The sequence below is a fragment of the Giraffa tippelskirchi genome, chromosome 8, assembly GCF_054371585.1.
Source record: "Giraffa tippelskirchi isolate mGirTip1 chromosome 8, T2T-mGirTip1v1.2.pri, whole genome shotgun sequence".
Taxonomy (NCBI): domain Eukaryota; kingdom Metazoa; phylum Chordata; class Mammalia; order Artiodactyla; family Giraffidae; genus Giraffa; species Giraffa tippelskirchi.
In genome coordinates, this window is record NC_137282.1 from 146,121,109 (window position 1) to 146,140,361 (window position 19,253).

General features: G+C 41.4%; 1 long non-coding RNA gene across 1 annotated transcript in view; it reads right to left on the bottom strand.

The window, feature by feature from the left end:
- Nucleotides 1–18,756: 18,756 nt before the first annotated feature.
- Nucleotides 18,757–19,253, bottom strand: part of LOC145518225 (uncharacterized) — a 51,295-nt gene continuing 50,798 nt past the window's right edge. The window contains exon 3 of the long non-coding RNA XR_014062765.1: nt 18,757–18,890. This is a non-coding gene — a long non-coding RNA (uncharacterized LOC145518225). The remainder of the gene's footprint in view (nt 18,891–19,253) is intronic.

Sequence of the window (19,253 nt, forward strand, 5' to 3'; positions counted from 1 at the left end):
CTCTCAGAATTTTAAAATATACTACTAGGAATTTTCATTTCTGGAAGTTCTTGGGAAGATGTGCTTCCAAGCACAGTCAGGATGTTGGCAGAAATTAGTTTCTGGCAGCTGTAGGACCCATGTCTTCATTTCTAGAGAAGTTGCATCAGCCAGGGCCCATTCTCAGCTCCTAGAAGCTGTTCACATTCCTTGGCAGGTGCTACATCTACATCTCCATTTCAATGCTGGCCAAGCTAAAATCACTGACATTGAATCCCTCTCATGTTGCAAATCTCCTTTATTCCCAGACACCTGTTCCTTTTAAGAGCTCACCTGATTAGATCAAGCCCACCATACACAGTGTCCTTTTCTTCAGTCAGTTGTGCTGTATAACATACCCTAATAATGGCAGTGATGTCCCATCATATCTCAGGCCCCTTCCACACTCCAGGACAGGGAATGTACAAGGGGAGGGGTCATTTGGGGTAATTTTAGAATTCTGCTACCACAATAAAGCTGGAATTAAACTTAGAGGAAAATAATTAGGAGGAAATTTTAACAAATTATGTTGCAAATGCAGACTGATGGGCTCCACATGTTTTTGTTTTGTTTTACCTTGCCTTGCTTTCCTGAACTTAGGGGTGTGTGTGGGGGGGGGCATATTTTTAGTATATTGTTGTTGTTGTTCAGTTGCTCAGTCCTGTCCGACTCTTTGGGGCCCCATGGACTGCAGCACACCAGGCGTCCCTGTCCTTCACTATCTCCTGGAGTTTGCTCAAATCATGTCTATTGAGTCGATGATGCCATCCAACCGTCTCAACCCTCTGTCACCTCCTTCTCCTCCTGCCCTCAATCTTTCTCAGCATCAGGGTCTTTTCCAATGAGACGGCTCTTCACATCAGGTGGCCAAACTATTGGAGCTTCAGCATCAGTCCTTCCAAAGAATATTTCAGGGTTGATTTCCTTTAGGGTTTACTGGTTTGATCTCCTTGCAGTTCAAGGGACTCTCAAGAGTCTTCTCCAACACCACAGTTCAAAAGCTTCAATTCTTTGGTGCTCAGCCTTCTTTATGGTCCAGTTCTCACACCCGTACATGACTACTGGAAAAACCACAGCTTTAACTATACAGACTTTTGTCGGCAAAGTGATGTCTCTGCTTTTTAAAACACTGTCTAGGTTTGTTATGACTTTTCTTCCAAGGAGCAAGTGTCTTTGAATTTCATGGTTGCAATCACCATCCACAGTGGTTTTGGAGCCCAAGAAAATTAAGTCTGTCACTGTTTCCATTTTTTCCAATCTATTTGCCATGCAGTGATGAGACAGGATGCCATGATCTTCATTTTTTGAATGCTGAGTTTTAAGCCAGCTTCTTCACCCTCCACTTTCACTTTCATCAAGAGGCTCCTTAGTTCCTCTTTGCTTTCTGACATTAGGGTGGTGTCATCTGCATATCTGATTGATATTTTTCCTGGCATACTTGTCCATCTCAAAGTCCAGTAAGGATGCCAAACTGTTTTTATCAGTGAATTTAAATATTTTTCTAACCGTTTTTCTTTTCAATTAATATCTATGTACTCAGACTTGGCCTTTATTTTGCTTATATCTTCTGGAAATAACTTGATATCAAGAAGTGTTTCAAGAAGGGGTCTTGGAACTGGAAGTAAGAAATAAGTTAAAAGAGAAGATCGTTTGTGACTTTTTTTTCAAATTCTTTTAATTATCTAATGGACTTCCCTGGTGCTCCAGTGGTTAAGACTCTGTACTCAGGGGACAGATTCAATGGTCAGGAAATATTCCACATGCTGTGTGGCACAGCCAAAAAAAAAGAAAAAAAAATCTAGCCACCAAGATGTCCTTCAGTACATGAATAGATAAATAAACTACCACATCTGGATGATGGAATTCAGTGCTAAAAAGAAATCAGTTAACAAGCCATAAAAAACATGGAGCATGGAAAAGGAAATGGCAACCTACTCCAGTATTCTTGCCTGGAAAAGTCCATGGACAGAGGAGCCTGGTGGGCTGCAGTCCATGGGGTTACATGACTGAGCACGCATGCATGAGGGTGGAGGGAAACGGGTTGGTAGCAATAAACTGGTAGAACTAAAAAACAAACAAACAAACAAAAAACATGGAGCAATCTTTAATGCGTATTACCAAATGAAAGAAGCCAATCAGAAAAGGCTACATACATATTGTATAATTTCAACCATATGACATTCTGGAAAAGGCAACCCTGTGGAGACAGTGACACTCAATAGTGGCCAGGGGTTTGAGAGGAGGGAGGTTGGGAAGATGCCCTGGAGAAGGAAATGGCAACCCACTCCAGTATCCTTGCCTGGAAAACCCTATGGACAGAGGAGCCTGGTGGTCTACAGTGGGTTACAAAGAGTTAGAATTAGCAACTCAACAACAAAAAGAGATGCCTTAAGAGTTCAAAGGATTTTTAGGCTGTTTGATACTATAATGCTAGATACATTCCATCATGTATTTGTCCAAATCCTTAGAATGCACAACACCAAAAGTGAACCCTAAGGTAAACCATGTTACCTTGGGTGACAATGATGTGTCTGTAGTGGCTCATCAATTGTAACAGATTACCACTCCAATATTGGTCATTGATAATGGGAAGGGTTGTGAATATGTGGGGACAGGGAGTATGTGGGAAATCTCTGTGCCTTCCACGCAATTTTGCTGTGACTATAACGCTGTTATAAAAAAAAAGTGAAGTCTGCTTTAAAAAAAGGATAATACCAGTACTAATAACTGCCACTTAATGATGCTAAGTCCTTGACATATTTCATCAGCATTGTTTATATTCTATTTTCCCCTTGTTCAGCTTCATCACGTGAATTTTCATAAAAATGAGATTATTATTGCTCAGTGGCTCATCAACTCAGGCTGTGATCTCCCTCCCAAAATAATCTTTCTGTGAGATGGCACTCTTCATTAGTAGAAAAACTATGGACATTTTGGGTTGCAAGGAGAAATACAGTTTGCCTCTTTAATTGAACTCTTGAGATGTTAAGGAAATCATCTCTGTCCATAGCATCTTAATCATTCCCATATGGATGAATTCATTCAATAAACACCTCGCTTTGCATATCTGGATTATCTCTAGAAATAGCTGTTCCTGTTTGGGGGAACATTTGCTGTTTAAGCAGTTCTCAAAAGCATATAAAAGGATCCCCTCCTACACACTCTTCAAACCCGACTTCATTCCCGTTTTTCTCCCCCACATCTTTTCTAGAAGTGCAGTAAGCTGACTCTGAGCCTTTTAAATTCTGAATTCCGGCTCCTTCTAACTGAGTCATTCCAGAGGTCTGGAGGTCTTGAAACAATTGTCTCCTTTGTCCAGGAAACAATAAGCTTAAGTCAAACCGTTCACTTTTTTAATAGCCCTGGGGTTCCCTTGGCTATCTAGGTAGGAGCTCCATTAGCAAGCCAACTACCTCCTGCCTCCTCAGATAAATAGGAAATCTACAAGTAATTCACAGCTCCTTTGAGTTCTGGAGGAGGAAATGGCAACCCACTCCAGTATTCTTGCCTGGAAAATCCCATAGAGGAACCTGGTGGGCTAAAGTTGTAGGGCCGCAAAGTGTCAGACACTACTGGGCACACACGCAGCCTCACGCAGCCTTGAGTTCTTACACCTAGGGAGTTATCAGACAACCAAGGTATTCTAAAAGTTCTCTATGAGAAAAGCAGCAATTAAAAAATCTGCCCGGACTTCCCTGGTGGTCGAGTGGAGAAGAATCTGCCTGCCAGTGCAGGGGACACGGGTTTGATCTCTGGCCCGGGGAAGATTTCACATGGCTCAGGCCAACTGGGCCCCTGTGCCACAACTACTGAGCCTGCAAGCTGCAGCAACTCAAGTCCGAGCGCCCTAGAGCCCATGCTCCGCAACAAGAGGAGCCACTGCAGTGAGAAGCCTGTGCAGCCCAAGTAGAGAAAGCCCTGATGCAGCAACGAAAACCCAGCGCAGCTTTTCTCACAGATAACTTTTAGAGTAACTGCCCACTTTCTGGCTTTCTTTCAAATGATTACTTTAAGTGTGTATTGCACCCCCCCATTACATCTTCAGTTATTTATATCTCCTATTTCTCCATTATAAAAATTTCTCTGTTGTTAACCATATGAATTTATAAATCAGCATTCTGTCAAGTGCTGTGAAAACAGTATAGACCATACTGAATAAATACTTTTATGAGTCCTGTTGCAGGAAGTTAAAACTCAACATTCAGAAAAATAAGATCATAGAATCCAGTTGCACCATGGCAAATAGATGGGAAAACAATGGAAACAGTGAGAGATTTTATTTTCTTGGGCTCCAAAATCATTGCAGATGGTGACTGCAGCCATGAAATTAAAAGATTCTTGCTCCTTGGAAGAAAAGCTATGACCAACCTAGACAGTATATTAAAAAGCAGAGACATTACTTTGCCAACAAAGGTCCACTGGTCAAAGCTATGGTTTTTCCAGTAGACATGTATGGATGTGAGAAAGTGAAAGTGAAAGTGAAAGTGAAGTCGCTCAGTCATGTCCGACTCTTTGTGACCCCTTGGACTGTAGCCCACCAGGCTCCTCCGTCCATGGGATTTTCCAGGCAAGAATACTGGATTGGGTTGCCGTTTCCTTCTCCAGGAGATATTTCCAACCAGGGATTGAACCCCAGTCTCCCACATTGTAGGCAGCCGCTTTACCATCTGAGATGGACTATAAAGAAAGCTGAGTGCTGAAGAATTGATGCTTTTGAACTGTGGTGTTGGAGAAGACTCTTGAGAGTCCCTTGGACTGAAAGGAGATCCAACTAGTCCATCCTAAAGGAAATCGGTCCTGAATATTCATTGGAAAGACTGATGCTGAAGCTGAAACTCCAATACTTTGGCCACCTGATGCGAAGAACTGACTCATTTGAAAAGACCCTGATGCTGGGAAAGATTGAAGGTGGGAGAAGGGGACGACAGAGGGTGAGATGGTTGGATGGCATCACTGACTCGATGGACATGAGTGTGAGTAAGCTCCAGGAGTTGGTGATGGACAGGGAAGCCTGGTGTGCTGTAGTCCATGGGGTCGCAAAGAGTCGGAACAACTGAGTGACTGAACTGTTGCAGGAAGTGGGGGACACTTTCCAGGGCCTGAAAGTGGGCTCTTGTCTGACATTTGGAAATAATTTGTCCAAGGAGACACACGTGCTGACAAAGGAAGAGGCTTTACCGGGAACGGGCACCCAGGTGGAGAGCAGGAGGGTAAGGGAACCCAGGAGGACTGCTCTGCCAAAAGGCTTACAGTCTCGGACTTTACAGTGATGTGATTATTATTAGTTTCTGGGTTGTCTCTGATTAATCATTCTGACTCAGGGTCCTTCCTGGTGGCACATGCATTGCTCAGCCAAGATGATTTCCTGCGAGAAGGATTCTAGGAGGTGGTAGGACATGTGGCATTTCCTTTTGTCCTTTCCTGAATTCTTCCGGCTGGTGGTGGCTTGTTAGTTCCGTGTTCCTTACCAGGGCCTCCTGTTGTAAAAGAACTCACGCAAGAGGTTACTGTGATGCCTGGCCACGGTGGACAGTTTCAGGCAGTGTTTTTCCCCTCACACTTCCTTCATGCTGAGCAATTTAAATCTTCTCATCCAATCCTCAAAACATTTTTTACTCACTCCCTTATTCATATAGGGAAACTTCACCCCAGAGGGGTTAAATGACTATCCCAAGGTCACACATCAACACCACAGAGAAGTTCTGATTTACAGGCTGGGTTAAGAAGGTGTTAAATTATTATTAAGAAGGTGGTTATTTTCATTTATTCCTAAAGCCAATATACTGCTTAAACAGCTGACTACTGCTGCCATCTGCTGGTGACTAGCTGAATTGCTCTTCCTCCATTTGTGCTATGGGCACAAATGATTCTTTTTATTTTTTAATTAATTTTTATTGGAGTATAGTTGCTTTACAATGTTGTGTTAGTTTCTACTGTACAGCAAAGTGAATCAGCTATACATATACATATATCCCTCTTTCTTGGATTTCCTTCCCATTTATGTCACCAGAGAGCATTGAGTATTTTCCTGTGCTATATAGTAGGTTCTAATTAGTTATTTATTTTATATAGTATCAGCAGTGTATATATGCCAATCCCAATCTTACAGCTCCTTCCATCCCCCCAATTCCCCTTGGTATCCAGACATTTGTTCTCTAGGTCTGTGTCTCTATTTCTGCTTTGCAAATAAGATCATCTATACCATTTTTCTAGACTCCACATATATGCATTAATATGTGATATTTGTTTTTCTCTTTCTGACTTACTTTACTCTGTATGACAGTCTCTAGGTCCATCCATGTCTCTGCAAATGACCTGATTTTGTTCTTCTTTATGGTTGAATAATATTTCTTTCTATACATGTACCACATCTTTATCCACTCATCTGTCAAGGGACATTTAGGTTGCTTCCATGTCCTGGCTATTCTAATAGTGCTGCAATGGACATTGAGGATTGTGTGTCTTTTTGAATGATGGTTTTCTCTGGGCACAAGTGGCTCTGACACACTAGAACAGTGCCTGACACATAGTAGACACTCAAAATTTGTGAAACAAATTCTGGGAGATCCCAGGAGAATTTTGGTCAATAAAAGTTCTCAAGTTCTGTATTTTAACTCTGCAAATAACCAATTCAGAAAGAATATGGAGGCTACCTCCACATAAGCCATGGTGCTGTTGTAACTGTTCACTCCATCAACTGTGCTACTGCTGCGTTTATATACACACTTTGCCTTTCATTGCTTTAACTGAGTTTATCACTTAAGTCTCACCCTTATGTTTAAATCCAGCTCTACCATTTATACTGTATAGATTTCAGAAAGCATCTTAGTTTTAGCACTGAAAAGAACCTGAGAAGTCCTGACTGCCTTTTAAGTCCTGTTTCAAAAGATGGTGATAAAAGAATGTTTCACAGGCAAATAAGTTTCAGAAACGATGCAAATAAATGAAGTTTCATTGGTTTCCTCACTGTAGAACTTCTCAGAGTATTAATATGTTGCTGTGCCTGACGGCTTTCTGAAAGAGGGAATATAGAATCCAGCACTTCCCAAATGTACTTGACTACAGAAGTCTTTCACGTTAAGCTCCTGTTAATGTCTCAAGCAATGCTAGTCTTCTGTGGAACTCAGTTTGGAAAGTGCCAATATTCCAACTGCAGTTATTACAGATAACAATAACTGAGTGAGAACAATGTGCTTAATATCACTCAGCAGAGCTAGGACTCTCATTTAAGGGTTCTTTTCACAATATCATACTTGTTCTATGAGATTGCCCCGTATGAAAAGCAAATACTAATATCTACTGCCTTGTACAGAGCTTTATAAAGGGGATGTGAACTGACAGTTAATGAGTGCTGGTATGTGTTCTTTCCTCCCCCTTCCCACTCCTGCTATAAATGGGCTAAACATTCCAGATCTTATGACTGTTATACTTCACACCATGATTTCATAAATGAGTATTCTTGTTTAACTGAACTGAATTCTTGTTTAAACACATCCTTCTGTAGGACTGGTCAATGAGAAGCTGCTTTGAGAGATATATCTTGTTGATTTTCAATGTATCAATCAGATTGGCCTTTTTTTGTTTTCTAGAAAGTTATATCATTTCCTGCCCTAGACCCTTCATACATCCTGTATCATTTACTTTTCCTACTGTTTTAATTCCCTCACTGGGCTTCAAGTGCATAGAATTAGGTTAATCATAACTTCTGGTTGAATATATACCATCATCATTGATCCATTCACAGCATCGTTTATTTAATAAAATGATGAACATAATCCAACCCAGGGCCAGAAAACAACTAGTAAATATGTCTACCTTCATGTTTCTTTCTTATCCTATCTTGCTGCCTTTCCCTCAAAGGATAGCTTGATGCTAAATATGAGATTTATCATTTGCTTGCTTTTTTCTTGTTTTTGTTTTGCTTAGATGCACTTGTGACACACACACACACGTGCACACACAAAAACTTTTCTTTTGATTACTGCTTTTTGGGTCACATTTTCTTGCTTCTTTGCCTGAGAATCTTTGATTACATGCTGGATGCTGTGAAGGTTACATAAGTTAGTGTCTGAATTTTTTTCTCTATATGAGATCCACTCACATCCCAAGTCCACTGAGACCAAGGGACGCTTCATACAGTGTCAAGCCTGGTTCAGTTAGGCAAGTCCATTGAGATTGTTTTATTGTTTGATTAGCTTAATTTTCTCCTGAAAAATGTCCACGTTTCCTAAATGAAATTGGCGTGGATTCGACTTTTCCTTCTTGTCTCGTCTAGCTCTAGGTCATAGATCTAAGGTCGTTTTATGATGCCTCCAGGCAGATTCAGACATTTCCAGGAATCTTGCTGCTTCTTAACAGATGCTCTAGTCCTTGGACACCCCACATTTAGAAAAGGCAGCAGTGTTTGTGTGAAAAAGAATAAATAATTTGGAGCAACAAAATAGGGACAGCTAGAAAGGAAACTAATACAGAGTCAAGCCAAGTCACAGAAGTATATCACTTAAATGCACAAATGACCTCCATGAGACCAAGCTCTATCACAGGCTTCCTGACCCTTTTCCTGATATGCACACATAGAAAATGATTGTATATTTCCTGCACACTGGCATGAACAGATAAGCCAGCTCTCAATAGAAAGGGGTCTTTCTGGGGCCTCCAGCACATTCCCAGGCCTGCCTGGCTGCCCTGAGAGCTAAGGGGATCAAGATGTTAATATACTTAATATCTATTCACTGGGTGATGGTTGAGATTCTCTAGGCTAAATGTTCTTATAACTTTATAAATACCACTCAAGAAAGGAATGAGATAAAAACCCTTCAGGGCTTCCCTGGTGTCCAGTGGTTGGGAGTCTACCTGCCAATGCAGGGGACACAGGTTTGATCCCTGCACCAGAAAGATCCCACATGCTGCGGAGCAATTAAGCCTGTGCACCACAACTACTGAATCCACACTCTAGAGCTAAGGAGCTGCAGCTACTGAGCCCCTGCACTCCAACTACTGAAGCCGGCGAGCCCTAGAGCCCAGACTCCACAACAAGAGCAGCCACCACAGTGAGAAGCCCATGTGCTGCAATGGAGAGTAGCCCTTGTTCACTGCAAATAAAGAAAGCCTGCATGCAGCAACAAAGATTCACCTCAGTCAAAAACAAAAAACAACCGACCATACAATTTCTATGACCCACAGACTCATAGCCAGCAACTGTTAAGATGTTTAAGACCTGTGGCTGTTTCATAGTGAGGCTGAACAAGCATATGTCCCTGACAACTGACTGTATAACCATCATCTTCTTATTCATGTCTTGGATACACACACTAATATATACATGGGATTACATAATACATTTTACATCATAGAACACTTCATCATAAACCTTTTTAAAAAGCACCAAAATCTATTATCAGACTTAAAAAAATTCACCCTCATTAGGTCATCTTTGTTTTCCTTAGGTAATCTATTCATTTTGACTAACAAGAGAGGGGAAATGAGAGTTTTTTGTTTTGTTTGATGAAGGCTATACATCTATTTGGCTTTCCAGGTAGCTCAGTGGTAAAGAAACTGCCTCCCAAGCAAGAGACATGGGTTCGATCCCTGGGTCAGAAAGATCCTCTGGACAAGAAAATGGCAACCCACTCCAGTATTTTTGCATGGGAAATTCTGTGGGCAGAGAAGCCTGGCAGGCTACAGTCCACGGGGTTCCAAAGATCCAGACATGACTGAGCCACTAAATACATCTATTTAGTAAGTGAAAGAACTCGTACTTGATTCTGGGTTCGTAATTATACTGTGTTAAGTGCACATGTGAGAACTGAAGAACATATCTTGAACCATCATTGTCAGGTACATTTTTCTGCAGAGCAGAAGAGACATCCACAGACAACATAGCAAATGCCCCTATCAGGATGGGTCCCCAAAGGATAAGTCTTAGATATTTGAGTCTTTCTCAAACACAGCTCAAGTTTCCTCACCTCAAAGGCAAGAGGGAGCTTAGTGACCTTCTTGTGTACAACCATAAAAGTTTGCATTTTTAAAATTCACATGAGGAAAGCTGAAGTAACATCAGTTTCTTTTTCTTGGAACTAAAAAGGGCACTCCAGTACAAGAAAGACCATGCCCCTGGCTTACTCTTGAAGGGAACTATTTCGTACTTTCCTCTTTAGAATAATAAGCCCGGAAGGAGAGTAGAGAACCACCACGGAATTTTAGAATTACAGTGAACAGCCATAAGATTGTAGCAAAACCAGCAGATGGTTAAATAAGATTTTAAAATGAAAGTCTTTCACTAGATTAAACACACATATATGTGGACTTCCCAGGTGGTGCAGTGGTAAAGAACCAGCCTGCCAAGCAAGAGACGTGGATTTGAGCCCTGGGTTGGGAAGATCTCCTGGAGAAGGAAACGGAAATCCTCTCCAGTATTGTTGCCTGGAAAATTTCATGGCCAGAGGAGCCTCGCAGGCTCCACTGGGTCACAAAGAGTTGGAGATGACTGAGGGACTGAGTACACACACACACACACGCACAAACACACGTATACATCTATAGTTTCAACTTCCTGTTCCAAATACATGTATATGTAACCTCAAGGAAAAAGAAATAACTGAAACAATTTTACCATGGAACTACAGTGCCCTTGACTAAGATAACAAATACAAAGGATGGAAATCTTAATTCAAAAAAATATATATGTATATACCGAAGCGACAGCATGAGAAATATGGGTTGAATTTAAAGAAGATATTACTGACACCTAAGTTTGTTACTTACAGGAAGAAGAAATAGGAAACCATAATTTCCTTCTCTGAAGATCTTATTCGTATTTTTAATTTATTAACTGTAACCACAATAGGCAATATTCAAGAAATAGAAAATACTTATAAATTGTTTACACTCTCATAGTGCTATATTTCTAACAAAGCAACTGTCACTACTTTTGGTGTATCTATGGCTACTCCTTTTGAAATATGTGTCCTGGTTACATAGCTGTTGCTATACCACAATGAGACTTCATATTTTACAATATTCTTTTCTTTTTTGGCTGCACTTTGCTGCATGTGAGATCTTAATTCCCCAGTAAGGGATCGAACCTGTGCCCCCTGCAGTAGAAGTGCTGTCTTAGCCACTGGATTGCCAGGGAAGTCCCTACAATTTTTTTTCTAACTCAACATTCTCCAGGCATTTTTTGGATATTGCTATGGGTTCCATAATTGTTCTAAAAATTAGCATTCTGCAGAGGAGATACCCTATGACTTCCTTCAACATTGCACTACTGTCACTTCTCATTTCCTTTCAGTATGAATCATACTGCAGTGGACATGTTCATGCAGATTACCTTTCTTCATGTTTGGATAAATTTCTCAGGATAAAATCCCAAAAGTCTGGATCAGAAGCTAGGAACTTTTCTTGTGGCTTCCCAAATTGCTTTCCAGAAACGTATCATTTTTATTGCTGTCAGCAGTGCCCGAGAGTGCCAGTTTTACTGAAACTCTACTGGCATTGAATATCACAGTTTTTTAGATTTTCCCTTTAATTCAATAGGCAGTAACAGTTCCCTCACTTGTGGCTTTTATTTTTTCCAGCCATAGGATAACACAGTAATTAGCAGTGTATCTAATTTACCTCTTGACCAGTCCACTAAAAGGGATGTTTGGCAAACTTCTTAAAGTGATCTTTGCAACAGGTGATGACTCCCATTCGGAATGTTATTCAATGATTGTATTATTTTGATGCCTAAATGGAGAAGCCTGTCTTTTCCAAATGCTAGTTTATAGTCCATGGTTTTGCAGCTTGATTTAAACTCTGTTGGTATTAATATTTTGAAATGTTTGAAAATGAAGAAGGAATTGGGGGAGAAATATTCACAGGCAAGAATATTTAGGAGAAATTTGACTTGAAATATGCACAACTCTATCCAAAGCTCCACACACAGTTAACAAGCTTTCTAACTGGTAGGAATTATCCCAGCCGTGAGAGAGATCAGCTAGTGCTCAGGACTGACTCTCAGCTACAGCAAGGCAATGAGAATCACTTCTAAAAATCAAAATGTGAAAAGTAAAATATTTCTTCAGTCCATTAATTTTTCCTTCCCTGAAACATACTTGCTCTAATTAGTTCAGTATCAACCCACAGTTACTCTGCTGCTGCTGCTAAGTCGCTTCAGTCGTGTCCGACTCTGTGCGACCCTATAGACGGCAGTCCACCAGATTCCGCTGTCCCTAGGATTCTCCAGGCAAGAATACTGGAGTGGGTTGCCATTTCCTTCTCCAATGCATGAAAGGGAAAAGTGAAAGTGAAGTCGCTCAGTCGTGTCTGACTCTTAGCGACCCCATGGACTGTAGCCTACCAGGCTCCTCCGTCCAGGGATTTTCCAGGCAAGAGTACTGGAGTGGGGTGCCATTGCCTTCTCCGCACAGTTACTCAGCAGCTACTGAATTCACAGTACTGTATACTCTGATCCACAAAGGCTGCTGAGATGAATAAGGAATGATCTTCTCTTCAAGGCACACACTGCTTTATATGATAGATCAGGGAACATTTTCAGGTGACAGATATTTCAAGAATTATGTCCAAGACTGCAAAATAACATGTTGCATCTGGAAGGCTGTGAGACTCAGGGGGCAACAGACTCTAAGGCATGTTTATCTTGGATCCCATCCAAGAAAGCATCAGACATTTTTTTAACGATGCATAATTCTGCAGAATGGACCTGACAAGCATCTATGGTAGTAAGCCAAGAGATTTTCTGTGGCTTGGAGCTTCAGAAAGATCCCAGATTTTCATCATGGTACTCTGGGTGCAAACTCGGGGAGGGTAAACTTGAACATAACTAAGATTTAGTTAGTAGAAAACACAATGATATTGAATTCCTTTTGGAGAAATATTTTGTAAACAAAGAGATAATCTAGGACTGGTGGAGGGTTGAGGGGGTCAGTCAAATATGGCTCATGTACCAAATCCAGCTTGTTGCTTGTTTTTGTAAATAAAGTTTTATTGGGAAAAAATGCATTTTTAAAACTGATGTGGTCTTATTTACAGATGGACCACATGACACTTCCTGAAGCATAGCCTGGGCTTGTGTGTTTACAAATAAAAGATCAATGGCCTTTTTTAAGTAGTGCTCTGTCTTAGCAGAACGTATATTTTCAAATGTTGCTTCATAGTGTGTATTGATTTCAACGGTTTAAAATTCTATGCTTTTAATGAATATTGGAAAATACCTGGCTAGAACTAAAAAATGTAATAGCCATCACCAGGTTTTCAATAGTGTATCAATAGCCAACTGATATTGATAAACCTGTCCTAGTCATACACCCAAATTACACCTGGTTGAAAGATTGGTTAGTCAAGCACACTGGTTACTGTCCATCATTGGAGTTCATGCTTATGGGATCTTCATAAAAGACTGGGCATTGTCCCCACTTCCAGTGAGCATGTAGGTTCCTGGAAGACATGGTATAATATCCAGAGAGAATCAACGTGATAATAATAATATTCTACAGGCTGGAGTGGGTTGGAGGCAATGTTGATGATAATCAAATGTGGGTATGAGCTAATATTTGTTAAGTGCCTACCCTGTATTAAGTACTAGGTCAGGCACTTGACATGTACTCACTCTTGAAACTTTCCTAAGAGGAACATGGGGAACATTTTATCCCAACTTTGAAAATATAGACACTAAGTCTCAGAGCAAATAGACAACTTTATCAAGCTCACATAATCAATAAATAGTAATGCTAGCATTCTGGAGGATATTATACCATGTCCTCCAGAAGAACTATACAAAAAAGGTCTTAATGACCCTGATAACCACAATGGTGTGATCACTCACCTAGAGCCAGACATCTTGGAGTATGAAGTCAAGTGGGCCTTAAAAAGCATTACTATGAACAAAGCTAGGTGAGGTGATGGAATTCCAGCTAAGCTATTTAAAATCCTAAAAGAGGATGCTGTTTAAAGTGCTGCGTTCAATATGTCAGCAAATTTAGAAAACTCAGCAGTGGCCACAGGACTGGAAAAGGTCAGTTTTCATTCCAGTCCCAAAGAAGGACAATGCCAAAGAATGCTTAAACTACTGCACAATTGCACTCATTTCACATGCTAGCATGGTAATGCTCAAAATCCTTCAAGCTAGGCTTCAACCAAGAACTTCCAGATGTACAAGCTGAGTTTAGAAAAGGCAGAGGAACCAGAGATCAAATTACCAACATGTGTTGGATAATAGAAAAAGCAAGGGAATTGCAGAAAAACATCTGCTTCATTGACTACACCAAAGCCTTTGACTGTTTGGATTACAACAAACTGTGGAAAATTCTTCAAGAGATGGGAATACTAGATCACCTGACCTGCCTCTTGAGAAACCTGTATGCAGGTCAAGAAGCAACAGTTGGAACTGGACATGGAACAATGGACTGGTTCAAAATTAGGAAAGGAGTACGTCAAGGCTGTATATTGTCACCCTGCTTATTTAACTTATATGCAGAATATATCATGCCAAATGCTGGGCTGGATGAATCACAAGCTGGAATCAATCAGCTGCCAGGAGAAATATCAATAACCTCAGAAATGCAGATGACCTCACACTAATGGCAGAAAACGAAGAGGAACTGAAGAGCCTCTTGATGAAGATGAAAGACGAGAGTGAAAAAGCTGACTTAAAATCAGCATTCAAAAAACAAAGAACATGGCATTCAGTCCCATCACTTCATAGCAAATAGATGGGGAAACAATGTAAACAGTGACAGACTTTATTTTCTTGGGCTTCAAAATCACTGCAGATGGTGATTGCAGCCATGAAATTAAAAGATGCTTGCTCCTTGGAAGAACAGCTATGACAAACCCAGGCACCATTTTAAAATGCAGAGACATTACTTTGATGACAGAGTTCAGTATAGTCAAAGCTATGGTTTTTCCAGTAGTCATGTGCAGATATGAGAGCTGGACCATAAAGAAGGCTGAGTGCTGCAGAATTGATGTTTTTGAACTGTGGTGCTGTGTATAAGACTATCGAGAGTCCCTTGGACGGCAAGGAGATCAAACCAGTTAATCCTAAAGGAAATCAACTCTGAATATTCATTGGAAGGACTGATACTGAAGCTGAAGCTCCAGTAGTCTGGCCACCTGATGGGAAGAGCCAACTCATTGGAAATGATCTTGATGCTAGGAAAGATTGAAGGCAGGAGGAGAAGGGGACAAGAGAGGATGAGATGGTTGGATGGCATCACCAATTCAATGGACATGTGTTTGAGCAAACTCTGGGAGATAGTGAAGGATAAGGAAGCCTGGTGTGCTGCAGTCAATGGTGGTCACAAAGAGTCAGACAAGACAGAGCGACTGAATGACAAAAGCATTCAAACTCAGAACACTTGACTCCAGAGCTATTAATAATCTTCTCTTGCTCATTCCATTGGAGAAGGCAATGGCACCCCACTCCAGTACTCTTGCCTGGAAAATCCCATGGACGGAGGAGCCTGGTAGGCTGCAGTCCATGGGGTCTTGAAGAGTCAGACACGACTGAGCGACTTCACTTTCACTTTTCACTTTCATGCATTGGAGAAGGAAATGGCAACCCACTCCAGTGTTCTTTCCTGGAGAATCCCAGGCATGGGGGAGCCTGGTGGGCTGCCGTCTATGGGGTTGCACAGAGTCGGACACGACTGAAGCGACTTAGCAGCAGCAGCTCATTCCATGGGCTTCCCTGGTGGCTTAGATGGTAAAGAATCTGCCTGCAGTGCAGGAGACCAGGGTTTGATCCCTGGGTCAAGAAGATCCCCTGGAGAAGGGAATGGCTACCCCCTCCAGTATTCTTCCTGGGAAATCCCATGAACAGAGAGGAGCCTGGTGGGTTATAGTCCATGTGGTTGCAAAGAGTCAGACATGACTGAGTGACACATACTTTCATTCCATCCTGTTCAAGAAAAATCACTTGGAAGACATGTGTCAAGTGTGCTCAGAGGGAAGGCCAGCTGATTGAGGACACCATATCAAGTGGTTCTAGGTACTTTCCCCATAAGCATTTATGCCATAGACATCTTTGCCCCAAGCATTTTTGCTGCAAACATTTCAGCCATGTAACTAATTTGCCAGAGGGCAATTTTGCCATAAAAGATTAAATAAGTGATTAACAGTTTGGTTTGACAGTTTGGTTTCAACTAGTTGAAATGCATTAGCACCTCTTCAGTTAGTGATGTAATTGACGGCTTTATTGAACAGGCAGATGTTAATGGTTTGCCCCCCAAAATTTGCTTATTTTGAAACACTATTTTGGGGAAGAAAGAAGCTGAGAACATCAAAGGTGCAGAATCGAATGAACTCACATTTCTCATAAAACTTGGGAATGCCTCTCAATGGACGTGTGACAATATACGAAGAACAAACAATAATGTAGCTACTTTCACAATGCAATACAAATCTCAATTAGATATGCATCCTAGCACTTGGAAACTTATACCTCTCTTAAAGAAGGAAGAAATTTTAGTGAAAATGAAAATGGACAGTTTGGAATGAGAGAAAAAATTCAACCAGCCAAATATATATATATATATATATATATGTGTGGAGAGAAGGCAATGGCATCCCACTCCAGTACTCTTGCCTGGAAAATCCCATGGACGGAGGAGCCTGGTAGGCTGCAGTCCATGGGGTCGCTAAGAGTCAGACACGACTGAGCGGCTTCACTTTCACTTTTCCCTTTCATGCATTGGAGAAGGAAATGGCAACCCACTCCAGTGTTCTTGCCTGGAGAATCCCAGCCACGGCGGAGCCTGGTGGGCTGCCATCTATGGGGTCGCACAGAGTCGGACACGACTGAAGCGACTTAGCAATAGCAGCATATATGTGTGTGTGTGTGTGTATATATATATATATATATGATAATTATTCTGGATAAAAGACTTGGAAGACAAATGCTTAAGAATAACCCACAAAATAAAATCAGTTATTTGTATGGTATTGCCATGAATCAACACACATTTTAAATGTATTCAAATGTCTTATATTTGAATAAAGTCTTTTAAATTTTGTTATTCATTTTTCATGTTTCATTATGTCCTTTTTCAGTCAGTCAGTCAGTTCAGTCACTCAGTCATGTCTGACTCTTTGCAACCCCATGAATCACAGCACGCCAGGCCTCCCTGTCCACCACCAAATCCCAGAGTCCCCAAACCCATGTCCATCGATTCAGTGATGCCATCCAGCCATCTCATCCTCTGTCATCCCCTTCTCCTCCTGCCCCCAATCCCCCCCAGCATCAGGGTCTTTTCCAATGAGTCAACTCTTCACATGAGGTGGCCAAAGTATTGGAGTTTCAGCTTCAATATCAGTCCCTCCAATGAACACCCAAGACTGATCTCCTTTAGGATGGACTGGTTGGATCTCCTTGCAGTCCAAGGGACTCTCAAGAGTCTTCTCCAACACCAAAGTCCTTTTTAATGCCCTTCTATTTTTTATTTTACCTTTTGTGACAAAATCGCCTCATGGCCAGTGTTATGCAGCAAAAATCCTTGCAGCAAAGATGTCTACAATGAAGATGCTTACACCCAAAATACCAGACACTATCTTGAGCATTTGGGATTGTTTGACATTATTTGGGCTACCCCTATGTTTGATCCCTGGGTCGGGGAAGATCCCCTGGAGAAGTGAATGGCAACTCACTCTTGCCTGGAGAATTCCATGGACAGAGGAGCCTGGCAGGCTACAGTCCATGGGGTCACAAAGAGTTGGACATGACTGAGTGACTTCCACTTTTACTTTTACTATGCTCTTAAGTTACTTGGGGTTACCAACCAGTAAATAAAGTAAGCCAATAAATATGGTGAATTTTAATTGTGTTTGATTTTGTCTAATGGAAACTTGAGCAGTGAAGAACACAGGAGGAAATTAGAATGCTCTCATTTTAAACATGAACATTTTCTTTTAATCAAAAATACATAATAGTGAAATGTAGATGTGTGTAGCACTGGCATTAGAAAGCATGTGAAAATGAGCGTTGAGTTCCATGGGTTCATTCATTTTAAAAACTTGATAGGCATACTATTTTACATGACTAATTTACTTATTAGAGCTGTCATATCTAAATTATATCTTTCTCTTGCCCGACTCTCTCTGGCTTCTGTAACTTTCTCCACTTAGATCCTCTTTTTCTTTGTTGTTTATCTTCTACTGCTGGCAGCTGTCAAATCATGCTAGCTGGAAGCCAAATTATTGTGCACACAGTGACACATGGCCCAGCTATGTTTACAGAGAAAGCTGGTGGGTTTTTTTTTTATGTATTGTTGGGACATAATTATGAAGTGGCAGCAACTGTTCTTCAGTAGAAGGTCAGGACAATTTGTCTAACAAAGCCATTTGTCAAGCTCCACCCAGTGAAGCATTTGTGGTCATCCAAGAGTAAGCAATGGGAGGTGGGACTTGGCAGAAGTGACACCTAAAAAGCTTTGCTGCTAAGTCGCTTCAGTCGTGTCCGACTCTGTGCGACCCCATAGACGGCAGCCCACCAGCCTCCCCCGTCCCTGGGATTCTCCAGGCAAAAACACTGGCGTGGGTTGCCATTTCCTTCTCCAATGCATGAAAGTGAAAAGTGAAAGTGAAGTTGCTCAGTCGTGTCTGACTGTTAGTGACCCCACGGACTGCAGCCTACCAGGCTCCTCCGTCCATGGGATTTTCCAGGCAAGCTTTGAACAGCTATCAATTCTCCACAGAAGTAAAGAAACAAGAGTCATTGCTCTCAGACACATAAAGGAAAACTACCTTGTGTTCAACCATCTTCTCTTCCTCATCACAGAAGCTGAGCTTGAGCAGGAAAGTGGCTTGGGCTCGCCCAGTATTCAAATACTAGACTCAGTGCAACATATCACCTCTCTGAGAGCCAATGTTCCCATCTGTGAAAGAAGGACGATGTATCAACCCTGCAGGGTAGGTATTGAGATTAAACGGGATAAAAAATAAAGCACTGACACACGATACTCGGCAGATGACAGCTCCTTCTTCCACTCACTCTTATGCTCCTGAAGCGTTTTTAGCCACTTGTGACGACAGCAGAAGGACACCAGGTCTTTTTCCTCCCTGTTGCCCTGAGTCTTTGTGTCGATGCAGGGTTAAGTTCAATTTAAAAACTTTCCTCCCTCCCTCACTTATTCCTTCCTTCCTTTTTCTCCTTCTCCACCCGCTTCCTTTCATCCTTCCTTTATCCATCATTCCATCCAATTTTTATTGCTTTTCAAAAGTTACATTTATCCAATTAC